Raw genomic sequence first — 12,146 nt, forward strand, 5'->3', positions numbered from 1 at the left:
GTGGGGCAATGGAGGCAAAACCTATTTAGTTCCTGCTAACAAACACACACACATACATGTATACACTTACACACAGACACATGTATAGTATGCACACCCACATACAGCCTCAGGGTGTCTGGTCCATTAGGGTGTTTGAACCTTGTGTGTACACACTGACACATACTGTGCACCAGCATGTGGGTGTGTTCTCAGTTTGACTTTAAGACCCTCTTCTCCTAAGACATCTTTGAAGATTTGTGGTTTCGCACATAAAATTCTAGGATCTTTATCTGCCCTCCATTCTTGGCCTTACTGTGGTTTGGTACTTCAGCGCAACGCTGGTCATGACTCCACGTTATGGCTTGTGGGAAAAAAGGGAGGACAGTTGCAGGGAGGTGGACACGGCGGCTAAAGTGGCTCGAGCTGCTGCCGTTTTGCAGTCTTCGGCTGAAGTACCTGTCTGGACTGGATAAATAAATAAATAAATGTTTTTATAAAAATGAATAATAGAAAAACTGTTGTTGCCACTGCTGCCACACAATACACCAAATTATGGCTATTACATGAAATAAAATGCCATTTTTAACACTCTGCTGTGTGTGAAAGACATTTTAGTTAAGCACGCACTTGTTAAAATGAAAGGCCGAAGTATAAATAAAAAAATAAATTGATTGATTTGTTGACTGGGACAGTGTGCAGTTTGAAACATTGAAGACGTACTGCACCAGAGTTAGCTTGAAGCTAGTTTGCATTTGTAGTCCCCGACAAAAAACATGCAACAGCACAACAACAAACAGTACAAAGCAAAAACAACCCAAAATAACCACACACAGAACACACCATACAAAATACAAAATACAAAATTACACACAGCACATTACATACACCCACAATGTCAATTAGAACTTGTCAAATTTAAATCAAGACCATAGATGGAGTTTAGACTCAATGGTCACACAGATGATTGGTCTTTAGTAGATGTTTTAATTTGGCCTTGAATGTATTAATTGAACTACAGTTCTTCATATCATCAGGTAGGACTTTCCACTGAGTTGTGGCTTTCACAGAGAAAGCTGACTGCCCAAATGAAGTGCGACGAAATGGTACGATCTTGTATAGAGGATATTCTGGAGGATCTAATAGAACTTACTGAGTGAGTGGACACAAAGTCACATAGTGGAGGATGGGCCAAAACCATTTAACACTTTATAAACTGGGCACAAATTTGAAAATAATCTAAAATTCTCAAAGCTCAGTAAATTGTATTTCTCCAGTGGCCTTCAGTGATGGAAATGAGAGTAGATTCATACACTGCACACACTTTTCAATGCTCTTAGCAACCAAAAAGTCGTTCACCCCAGTGGTCGTCTACTTGTCAGACCACAACGAATGTTGGTTCAGCCGGAGTGGCGGAAAAGAGAAATGGATCACCACACAAGAAATCTATGATAGGCTAAAGCTATAGTAGCTAGGTATACTGGTAAGTACACGCGCCCATCTTTAGGGAAAATATTTTCAGCTTTTGTGGTCTAATTTGTGGTTTTGTGGCATGAATCATAATGTAAAATTAATAATGAAAACACCAATAAATGACCTATATCTTTTTGCATATAGTTACATTGGTGGCAGGTATACATTACTGCCTTACATAACAATTACACGAAGCCCCACAGTAATGTTTATCTGCAAAATCCTTGCTGGTGCTAGCTTAATAAATCTTAGTCAGTTATCTTAGCTTTCCTGCTACTGTGGCGCTTTATGATCCTGATCAGTGTAGGCTAGATGTGTTATTTAATATTTGCCGGGAAGCAAGAGGGTAGTTTTGTAAATTATGTGACATTCATATTTAGTATTATTATGGTGACAATGTCCTCCTCAGAAAGAGCAGAAAAGGGAAACCTGGTTTCAAAGCAGTAGCCAACCATTAAACAGTTAAATCATTACTGAAATATCTAACATCCAGTTCTTATATATGTACCTGATATGTGTGTAAAGTGTGTTTGTCTCCAAATCTTTTGTTAAAGTTGGAAGTAGGAGCTGCATTTTTAACATAACAATTAAACTGGATACTGTTATTCTCTGTGTATCATCACATCAGTGTTTCATTGCTGGGGACACAAGCATGTGAATGTGTGTGTGTGTGTGTGTGTGTGTGTGTGTGTGTGTGTGTGTGTGTATGTGTGTGTGTGTATTGTATAAGCATACAGTTTTATTTAGTGTGCCAATATCAAGAAGAGGCGAGGGGTCAACACAGTGGGTGTGGGGTTGCCCTTTTTTTTTTTTTTTTTTTTTTTTTAAATTGAGCCACTGCTCTTCAAAATGGCTCTGAGTTGCAATATTCACCGGAGAGACTGTGAGCAGATAGATTGTATAATTATTTGGAATGCTGCTTACAATTTGAGCCGCACACAAACTGACTTATCTGGTGCATGTTTGAGAGTATATAAAAAACAATGGCTGAATGGGGGCATTGGGGAATATGAAAACAATGTCAGCACAAAGCGAGAAACCAAAGACTCAAATAAAACCTGAATGCCACGTCCATTCTACAACGGAGAGTGTGTTTATGCAATAAATCCAGCTATGAGCAACTTGTGCCGCATGAAGATCACTGCATGTGATGACTGTACTCGTGGCCTCGGTTTCTGACTGTAAGCCTCATCATCACCATGCTGGTGCCAAAGAATGACATGAAAGTCGAGGTTTTTGGCTTTTGTATATATTCTTGCACATTACTAATTCCAAAGATGCAAAATTCCTGCTTTTGTTAATTTCATCATGCAAACTTCAACAAAATAAAGGTATCCTGTAGAGTTGTCTTGTAAATAAAGTTATATTTACATAACTTTTGGTAGGGATGCAAAATTAACTATCAGAGTCTTTTCAATTGCCTATTATTTTCATTTTATGCTGAGCCAAATAGCCTGAAACCAGCTTGTTTGTATGCACATGTATCCTCATGCAAAACAAAACGGGGACCAACTCATAAAAACACAAAAATTCAAACAGGAGTGCTTTAATTTAACAACCTCGCTAGCAGCTACACTAACTTCTTACTCTTTTAGCTGATATTGGAATTACAGAAACCTATCTAATGCTATGTTACCCTTGTGCTCTGTTAGCTTATATTGATTAGCTAGTACAACATGCACCAGTGTTGCATGCATGAACTGACAAACACAAAATAGCAAGCTAAATTGGAAATATATCATTCGTGACCTCAACGGCCCACCTAGTGTGATGTTTTGCCATACCTTAGTTCCCCTAGAAACCAAATAATAAACTGAAAAATACTCGTAAAAAAAAATTGGCACTATTGCCTAAATCACTAAATCATGAACGGACATAGTGGACACAACACATTATTGTCAGACTTCAACAATTCAGACAGTTTGCATCCACTGGACTCCTGATTTTCCTTACATCAGTGACCAACTTCGCAGGATGTTTAACTGGTGCTCTCTTATGGGTCGGTCATATTTCTGATTATCATGACTTCATACGGCTGCACAAGACTCGCACACCTTTACAATCGTATGTCCAAAACTATCAAAACTTCTTTTACAGTTATTTTGCCTCTTATCACCATGACCTTCAAGATGATTAGATTCATTAGGAATGGTGATTCACTGCTTGTGTATAATAGAAAGGCACATATCACGTCACATGTTACATTACAGAAGGAAAAAAAATTAGGGCGTTATTGTGTGTCTTTGTTAAGCACTGACTGATTATATGGAAATCATTCACTAATCTTATTATCATTGGTAAGTTGCAAAGTATATTATTTCTAATTTAAACTTTTGCATTTGCAGCTCCATCCTTTCTGATAATTAAGTGTTAATTTTGAAAAGCAGCAACTTGTAATATTATTGTGTATTATTCATTGTTAGACTGTAATATAAAAATGCATACCTATTAGAAGTAGTAATAAAGTAAATGAATATGTATCACCGTGAGATTTAGTACAAGTGTGAGATGATTTAGATACTATCACAGCACAGCTGACATGAAAGCCAGCTAGCGCTCGAAGGGTAACAACTGGAATGGCTTTTAGGTATTTATATTGCTAATCTATTGCTATGTTGTCATCATAATCAGTGTGGGAGTTAATTTCAATGAATGGACTTTATTTTCCTGGATCAGAATATAAAACACACAGCAATTCTTACATCCTCAACTTACACAGCTGCTAATGCTCACTGCAATTTTATATTTACGACAAGTAGCATCTAAACTGGGATAAATCCATAAAAAAAAAAAAAAAAAAAAACAGGTTGCTGGGAAGATAGATGTTTCTGTCAATGTTTACTGTGTCCTCTGATGTGCCATCAAATACGCTGGCAGATGCTGGAGCAGACTGCAAAGCGAAGCACTGTCACAGCAACGGCACTGTTGAACTAGCGGCGCCTCACAAGGGCAATAAGCTTTAACTAGATGTATGTCAGTTCAGTGACACAACCTTATGTTAGGAGGATGTGCATCTTAAATATTTAACAATCAAATAAGCTTTAAAAAAAAAAAAACGGTCAAGGTACATTGCATTTCCTTGCAGTTTGCTGAGTGATGATACATTATTAATAAACATGTCTCTGTGCTTGTTTTTATCGGGAAATTATGACATTGAAAAGAAATTACTGTATATATATACTGGTAAGTGTGCAACATGCAGGTGTTCTATGTTATAAATATTAAATGTAGGTGAGCAGAGTTTAAATGTGTTGTTGTTGTTGTTGTGCGGTTAAATGAAAGCGTGTCACAACACCCACTAGCTGTTTCTGAGGGGTACACAAGTAGAGCACTTAAACGCCGCCTTAAACACTGTACACTGGTGTTAAGTGGATGTTATGTTTCAAATAATAAATTGTCCACATGGGAGCACTTAAAAAAAAAAAAAAAAAAAGTGTGACATTGTATTCAGACACCAATCAAGCTGATGTGTGTTTGTTACATTTCTCATTTTCAAGTGTTTACCAGCACACGCTGATTGAAAAACAGAGAATGTTCCTTAGTCCTGAAAAGTGTCCTGGCTGTTATAACCTTTAATCTTTTTCTGAGTGAAAAAAAAACAATAAATAGAACTTATGCAAATATCATCATCGCTCAAAGCAATGGTTTCACAAAAAAGCAGACCAAAATGATTTTTTTGGTATATTGTGTTTCGAAGCACATTGACGGTGAAAGTTTTTCTTTTATTACCACAAAAAACCCCCAAAAAAACAAACAAAACACTCGCAGACACAAGGGCGTAGGTTTGGTCAGCCAGAATAATTATGTACGTGTACTTGCTCTCTATCACTTTTTTCTCTTTCATAGGCACATATACGCACACACACACACACACACACAAAGATCCTGACTCTGCAAAATGTTTATTTTACTGAATATGCATTTGCTGACTTGCGTGAAACTGGACTCATGATTTCATCTCTGATTTTTACATTTTATTTTACAACTAAACTATAAACCTGAGACCAAAAATTAATACTTAAAAATAACACATCATCTGTCCTTTTCTTTCAGTTTGTGGATTTCGGGGGCGACACAACTTCTATTTGTATTATTTTTCATTCAACTCCTGCACTAAGGGCTCCCTCACCTGTCTGTGTGTCTCTGTGCTGCTCACGCTGCTGCTGACAGGATTTTCATAATGAAATGATGCTTGACAGTCACAAACAGTTGGACAAGCTGTGGCTAATTTAGCCTAAATAATGTTCATGTTTTAATCACACATATGCAATAGTGACTCTGCTCTTGATCCACTCATGGAAAAAAGGGGGAGAGATGGCATGAAATAGTAAATATTTCTCCCATTAATTACAAAGCTTAATGTTGGGATTGATTACAGAACATTCTTATTAACTAAGCTCAACTGACGTGTTGGTTTTTCTTTAAATAAAAAAGGAACTGATGTCTTAATTTGCTTTTAGGAGGAATTTTCCCCAACAGTAATAAAGTTGTTTAATTAAACAGCATGTCTGAATAACAATCAGATATGAGTAAAACAACACCTAACGCCTGAAACTAAATATAATATCAAATTATTGGAAAGTTTAAACTATAAATACTAACTGCTCCAGATTCTCCACCTCATCGACTCCACTTGTCAACAATGCACACAGCTTGAAGTGGAGGGTTGCCAGATCATCAGGTCGAGTGTCCCCCATATCCTGCTCTTTCAGTCTTTACCATAATAGCACACTTTTTTTTTGCAGAAAACACACAAATCTGGCAACTCTGCAGAGATCTTACGTGGAGTTAAAGCAGCAAGATTGTTTAAGATCTGTAAAAATATTGGTGTGGACAATCCAGCAACACCCTGATATTGGTAGGGTCCCTATCATCCATCAATTTTAACACCAATTGTTACCAGAAACCCATCTGGTACAGCATCCCTACCAAATACAGTATGTTTGCAAGGCAATCAATGTGTCAAGAATGTGTCCAAAACCTTAATAATGGTAGCATGGTATCTTGGGAAGAATATTGTGTGCTCATTCAAGGCACAAGACTGTCCTTTTAGCAGAAAATATTATGTTAGGACAGCATGTTTAATGCCTATCTATATCAGTGTGAGTAGCTCCGTGACTCAAAAGGAAATTGGAACAATACAGAAAAAAACAAAGCATTGATCTTCCAATAAATATTATCCCTGAGTCATGCTGGAGAGCAACAGATATTAATTGCTAGTCTGCCGGACATAAAAATAAGGAACAAATTAACCGAGCATGAAGAGATTTCAGATATGTGGTGTATATCTGCGCATAAAATAGAAAGAAAGGTTTTTGAGCAGATTTCTCTCTTCCAGGTGGGTCAGAGATTGAGACTGACCAGAGAGTTGCTTACGTCCCGGTGGGCTGGGAAAAACTCCCAGTAACAGACCATCACACAGCTGCAGGCGCCTGAGGCAAACCTTTCCTCCTCACCCCCGGACCTCCTCACTTCAAAACTAGGGCAAAAGTTTTTTTTTTTACACAGCCACAAATCCATCAGATATGACAGAGTGAGGACAACACCGAGCTTCTTTATCTTTTCTCTTAACAGCACACAAAGAATCTCGGTAAAACTTACAGCATGTTCTGTTATAGTCACAACAACATCGTCTAATGCATCTGATTTAAGTAATCACTTCTCATTCACTGGAAATCAGTTTCAATTCCGCTTCTGTTTATTCTTGATTGATCTAACAACGGTAATACAGCCTATTTGTGGTATCCACACTGTGAGAATAACAAAGTATTAGACACATTTTAGTCTATTTTGACTTTAACCAGAATAAGTGTGTTCTTGCACACACAAAAAAAACAACAACAAATGAATGATCTTGATGCATCTCACTTCTCACGTTGTTGTTCGACTCTTTTAAAAGGTATATAATGATTTCTGTGATTTTCTGTTGTTTTCATACTGTTATGAATGTTCAACATAGTCAAAAGTCCAAAACTTGAGGTGAACGAAAGTAAAGTATGCAGAAAATTAGATCTAAAATGTAAAAATTAACCAACATAGAAAGATTGTTTTTATTTTATTGCAAACGTTTGTTTTTGCAGCTTGCATTTTATTTTTGTTGATTTAATTTTGGAGCACATCTGCCATCCAGTCTCTGACGCCACACTACAACCTGCTCAGCCTTTTTGTCACAGATGTCCAGAGCTGCACTGAGTAACGTAAGTCACCATTTTTTATTCTGCCCTAAGGTGTCAAAATGACATAGAAATGACGCACCATTCTCCTTGTCAAGGAGGTAAAAACAATATATATATATTTGTGAGGTTTTCTCAAGTTGAATTTTAGAAAAATGTTTCATATTCGCAATGGTCCAGATAACTAAAATTGATCTGCATTTTGCTTCAGTTTAAACATTAAAACAACACTGTTGCTTTTGCTGGAGGATAATTTAACTATTCTATTGTAGTGAGGTAGTGAGTCTAACACAATGCTTTCCACATTAGCAAAAAGAGCCATACAAAACTTTTTTTCTAAGACTTTTCTAGACCCTAATCCGATCTGTAATCTTTTTTTCAGGGTCCAATGACAAACCAGCAATGGATGATGAACAGGTGAAGGAACGTGATGCAACGTGCACACTGAGAGTCATTCAGAGGTAGTAGCTTTTTCACATATACTGTACCACACAGCTCGACTTGATTGCCTTTTCTTCACACATCGCCATTGTCCAATAACCTGGAGATAACCACTCACGCCTCTGACACAAGGACAGCAACTACAAACATCACTGCCGCCTCTGCTAATATTACGGCTGATACTGTTTCCTCTCCCTCACATTCTCCTTTTTAACGTGATCATCGGCGTGAACTGATACGTAGCTACTTAGTGAAATATGACAATCATACGGTTCAGTATTCTGCACCACTACTTTGTCACATTCATAGACTGATGTCACCTGAAAGAAGAATATTTTTGTCTGTTCTTTATTGTTTTTTCAGAACCTGCATTGACATTAATCCTGAGAGGGGCACAGAAGCAAACTATGAGAAGGGTGCAAAGCAAGAAGAGTTGGAAGATGGTCAAAAAGAAGGCAACATCAGTGAATCCGCATGTCTGCACACTCATCAAGAAGCTCAGTGACTTCAAGTGGGACTTTGTCTGATCTTTCACACACACACACACACACACACACACACACATACACAGCTTCTTCTCCCAAGCTGCCCTCCTGCCCCCCAACACCATTGAACTGAACTGAGCCCATCGATCGATCTAGGCCACACACACATACATTGAACTGCACCAGCCACTCTCTTTCTTGGGACTGATTTTGCACTAATTTTGGATAATATAGTTTTGGACCATATTCTGTATTCTGTATCCTGTAATTATTCTGTATATTTCTTAAATGATTATGTTTATTATCATCCCTACATGGCACACAGTGCTGGTCCCATATTATAAATAGACCTTATTTATTGGAAACACCACAAAAATGTACAGTACTGTATTCAGGAAAGGATTATTATTGCACCATCTTTCACACACACACACACATACACACACACACACCCACTTTCTCACCCAGCCACTCAATCAAACATGCATTCACTTATTTACTCACTAACTCACTCACTCAGTGACTAAAAGAACTCAAATTTTTCGTTGTTCAGAGAGACAGTTGCATAATTGTTTTGTGTTTACTTTTACTGTAATACACTCATGCAAACTAGACTGCTGCTGTTCAGCAGCAGGTTAATTAAAAACAGTTAGTTTGATGTTCCTTTCTCACAAAAACAAAATTGTCACAGCGAGTTACCAAATATTAAATTAAAAATTGTCAATCTTTTGAAAGAACCATACAAAGAACAGAAAAGTAAACAAGCAGGAAATTAAGGTTTATTCAGGTCTAGTTATGCTTGAGTTGCACTGGTGACATGTTTTTATTTAATAAATATGTGAAAATTAACTGCATAATGAATATTGTCCCTTTGACACTTTTTCATTATTATTATTATCATTATTATTATTATTAGTAGCAGTACTATACAGGATACATACTGTAGATTCAAATATAGTTTACAGTATTGTGTAAAAAATTACAGTACTTTCCAGGTGAAGCTGCTGCCAATTAATTACTGCGAGTTTACAGTAAAAAGTTTTACAGTGACCCACAACTTTGCATTAATGCACATGTTCCTTAATTTCCATGAACACAGTTACAGTAGTTTGAGTCAAAACCATATAAACCATCCAGCTGCTCAAAATGCCGAGTACCGAATGTGTACTAATGTGCAGCTGAAAACTGATCCAACAAATGCACTATTTCCTCCTGTTTGAGTAAAGTTTCCTAAAAACTACAGTGTCCAACCATTTAAAAAAAAACAAAAAACAAAAAAAAAACAACACTGTATAATTGTGACCCATTTGTAAAGATCTTCAATAGGAACCGGTGGTTTTGAGAATACCACAGACTAAGTTGTCCCCAGAATTGTGAAAATGTAGATTAACACCAGACTTGTCTTTTAAGCTAAACATTTACACTAAAACCAAGTCTTGAAAAATCTATAGGGGAACAAGTCCAACATCTCAAACATAAGCACACCTATCTGTGCAATCATACCTACATTTCATTCATATCAACATTTTCTTAATAAACTCATTTTCTCAATAGCTCTGCACAACTTTCAAATAGTATAGCACCTAAAAAACATAAATACTGCTGAAAGAATATTGAATATAGACATGGAAACAATTCATTCGCATGTCAGTTCCCTCTGCAAAAATGTGAATCTTCAAGAAGAAATATTGCTTGTGGCTCTGACTGTGGGAGGTAGCGTGGAGGCGAAGAGCCTTGTGTTAGGAATATCCAGAGGTCCACAGCTAGATGGATGGAGAGAGCAAGAGGGGCAGCAGTGAGAGATGAGTTCTGAGATTTAGTCCTGAGTGGAGGCATGCAGTGCCTTCATGGTAAGGAGCACGACTTTCTTGGTTATTCTGTGAAAATCAGGAAGCAGCCAGTGGAGGTCTTTGAGAAATGGAGTGATTGTGATGCATCACTGAAGTAAATAACCTGCTCTGTAAGCTTGCAGGCTCAAAATGGGGGGTAGCAGCCCGCACACTGCGTACTTGTGTACTTGCACTGGCCCTTGCATACTCTGTGGCACATAGCTGTGCCCCCTGTCTGGTCCAGGTCATCCCATACACACCATGTGGTCACCTAGCTAACACACACATATGCGAACTATAGCTGGGACTTCCCTGGCCCCCCATCCTATCCAACAGAGACCTCCAAATATCTGATAAGTCACACTTACTCAAAGGATGCTTCAATAGGTCAAAGATTCCCCCTACCTACCAATCCACACAGACATCTTCAATCCCCCTATAGCTCATCTCCCATCTAGACAACCAATTTGGAAGAAAACCCCACCAGCTGACTTTACCACTCAAGCTGCTTGGGAAAAGGAATGGGAGTCCAAGGAAGCTCCAAACATCTGGTGTTAGATCCCACTCAACAGGTCCCTGGCACCAACCTCACAAGGAGACAGTGGTCAACCCTCAACAGATTCAGGACCGGCCACGACCCCTGCTTGGCCAGTCTTCACAGTTGGGACAAACAATGGAACACATCATTGAAGGTTGGTGTGCTGAAAGACTAAAAGGAGGATAAGTCACGTCCGTACAGCAGATCAGGAGGCAACTGCTTGGCTCGAGGATTTTGCATTCACTAAATAAAATAACAAAAGTAAAATCAGTACCACCACTACATACATGCACATCACACACTGTATGTTGGGTGCCGGAAGGGGCACCAAAGAGCACCTCTGATTGCTGATTTACACACGATCAGAGAGGTTTCTGCTTTCCCCAAAACATCACAGACAGCTGGAGTCTCAAGGAGAGAAGAAAATGTCCCCTTCCTGTTTAAGAATTACAGTGTGCCCAGGCTTGACCCAGTATAACCCAATTTGTAACCTCTAAAGATGGAAAATTCCATAACAGTAAGGTAGACAAAGAGCTACAACCTAATTTCCACCCAAATGAGCCGTGCCCCGAGCCAGACTAATCGAACTGGTCTCTATGTACAGATGGCTGTGAGATGAGGTCAATGGTCTCCTGTTGGTTATACTACAACACTTAGTTTGGTAAAATTTTGGGGAACTTAAATATTCAATAACTTCACTCTTATACAGTATCGTGTCCCCCAAAATCACTTGATAATGAAAATATATTTCTTTGTTTTATTTTATTGAAGATGATTGCATTTTCAGTTCCCTTTCTTTTTTACCTGTTCTATAGTTCTGTAGTGTAATATAGCAATATATCCATTACATGATGGTACATAGGGTCAAATACATAAGATGTGCCCGAGACATTATAGACGGTAGTCTGTACAGTGTGTCCTTACGTCATTGGCACAGATCTCGCTTTCTTGTTCTGAAGCTCTTAGTTTTATCTAACAATCAACGTGTAATTTTAGCCATTGTGAATGTGTTGTGTAATACTGCCAATTTTCCTATCCTTCTCACAGGCAGGGACAAGACAGGGAGTTAATGGACTCTATATATCAGTTGTATAACACTGATGTGCGGCACCACTCTGTATTGGATGAATAGGGGATGAGGGAAGATGAGTCTGACATGATTTCCAGTGTTGGTGGAGATTTTCAGAATTGAAACCATAGTGGAAATAACAAAGATTAGGAGTCTAGG

At 38.1% G+C, this 12,146-nt stretch overlaps 1 long non-coding RNA gene across 1 annotated transcript; it reads left to right on the top strand.

The window, feature by feature from the left end:
* The first annotated feature begins 7,538 nt into the window (after window positions 1–7,538).
* Window positions 7,539–9,360, top strand: LOC137173633 (uncharacterized). Its single transcript, XR_010925223.1, has 3 exons — window positions 7,539–7,649; window positions 8,008–8,086; window positions 8,430–9,360. It is a non-coding gene; the product is annotated as an uncharacterized lncRNA (long non-coding RNA).
* The last annotated feature ends 2,786 nt before the right edge of the window (window positions 9,361–12,146 follow it).

The sequence above is a fragment of the Thunnus thynnus genome, chromosome 21 (assembly GCF_963924715.1).
Source record: "Thunnus thynnus chromosome 21, fThuThy2.1, whole genome shotgun sequence".
Classification (NCBI taxonomy): Eukaryota; Metazoa; Chordata; class Actinopteri; order Scombriformes; family Scombridae; genus Thunnus; species Thunnus thynnus.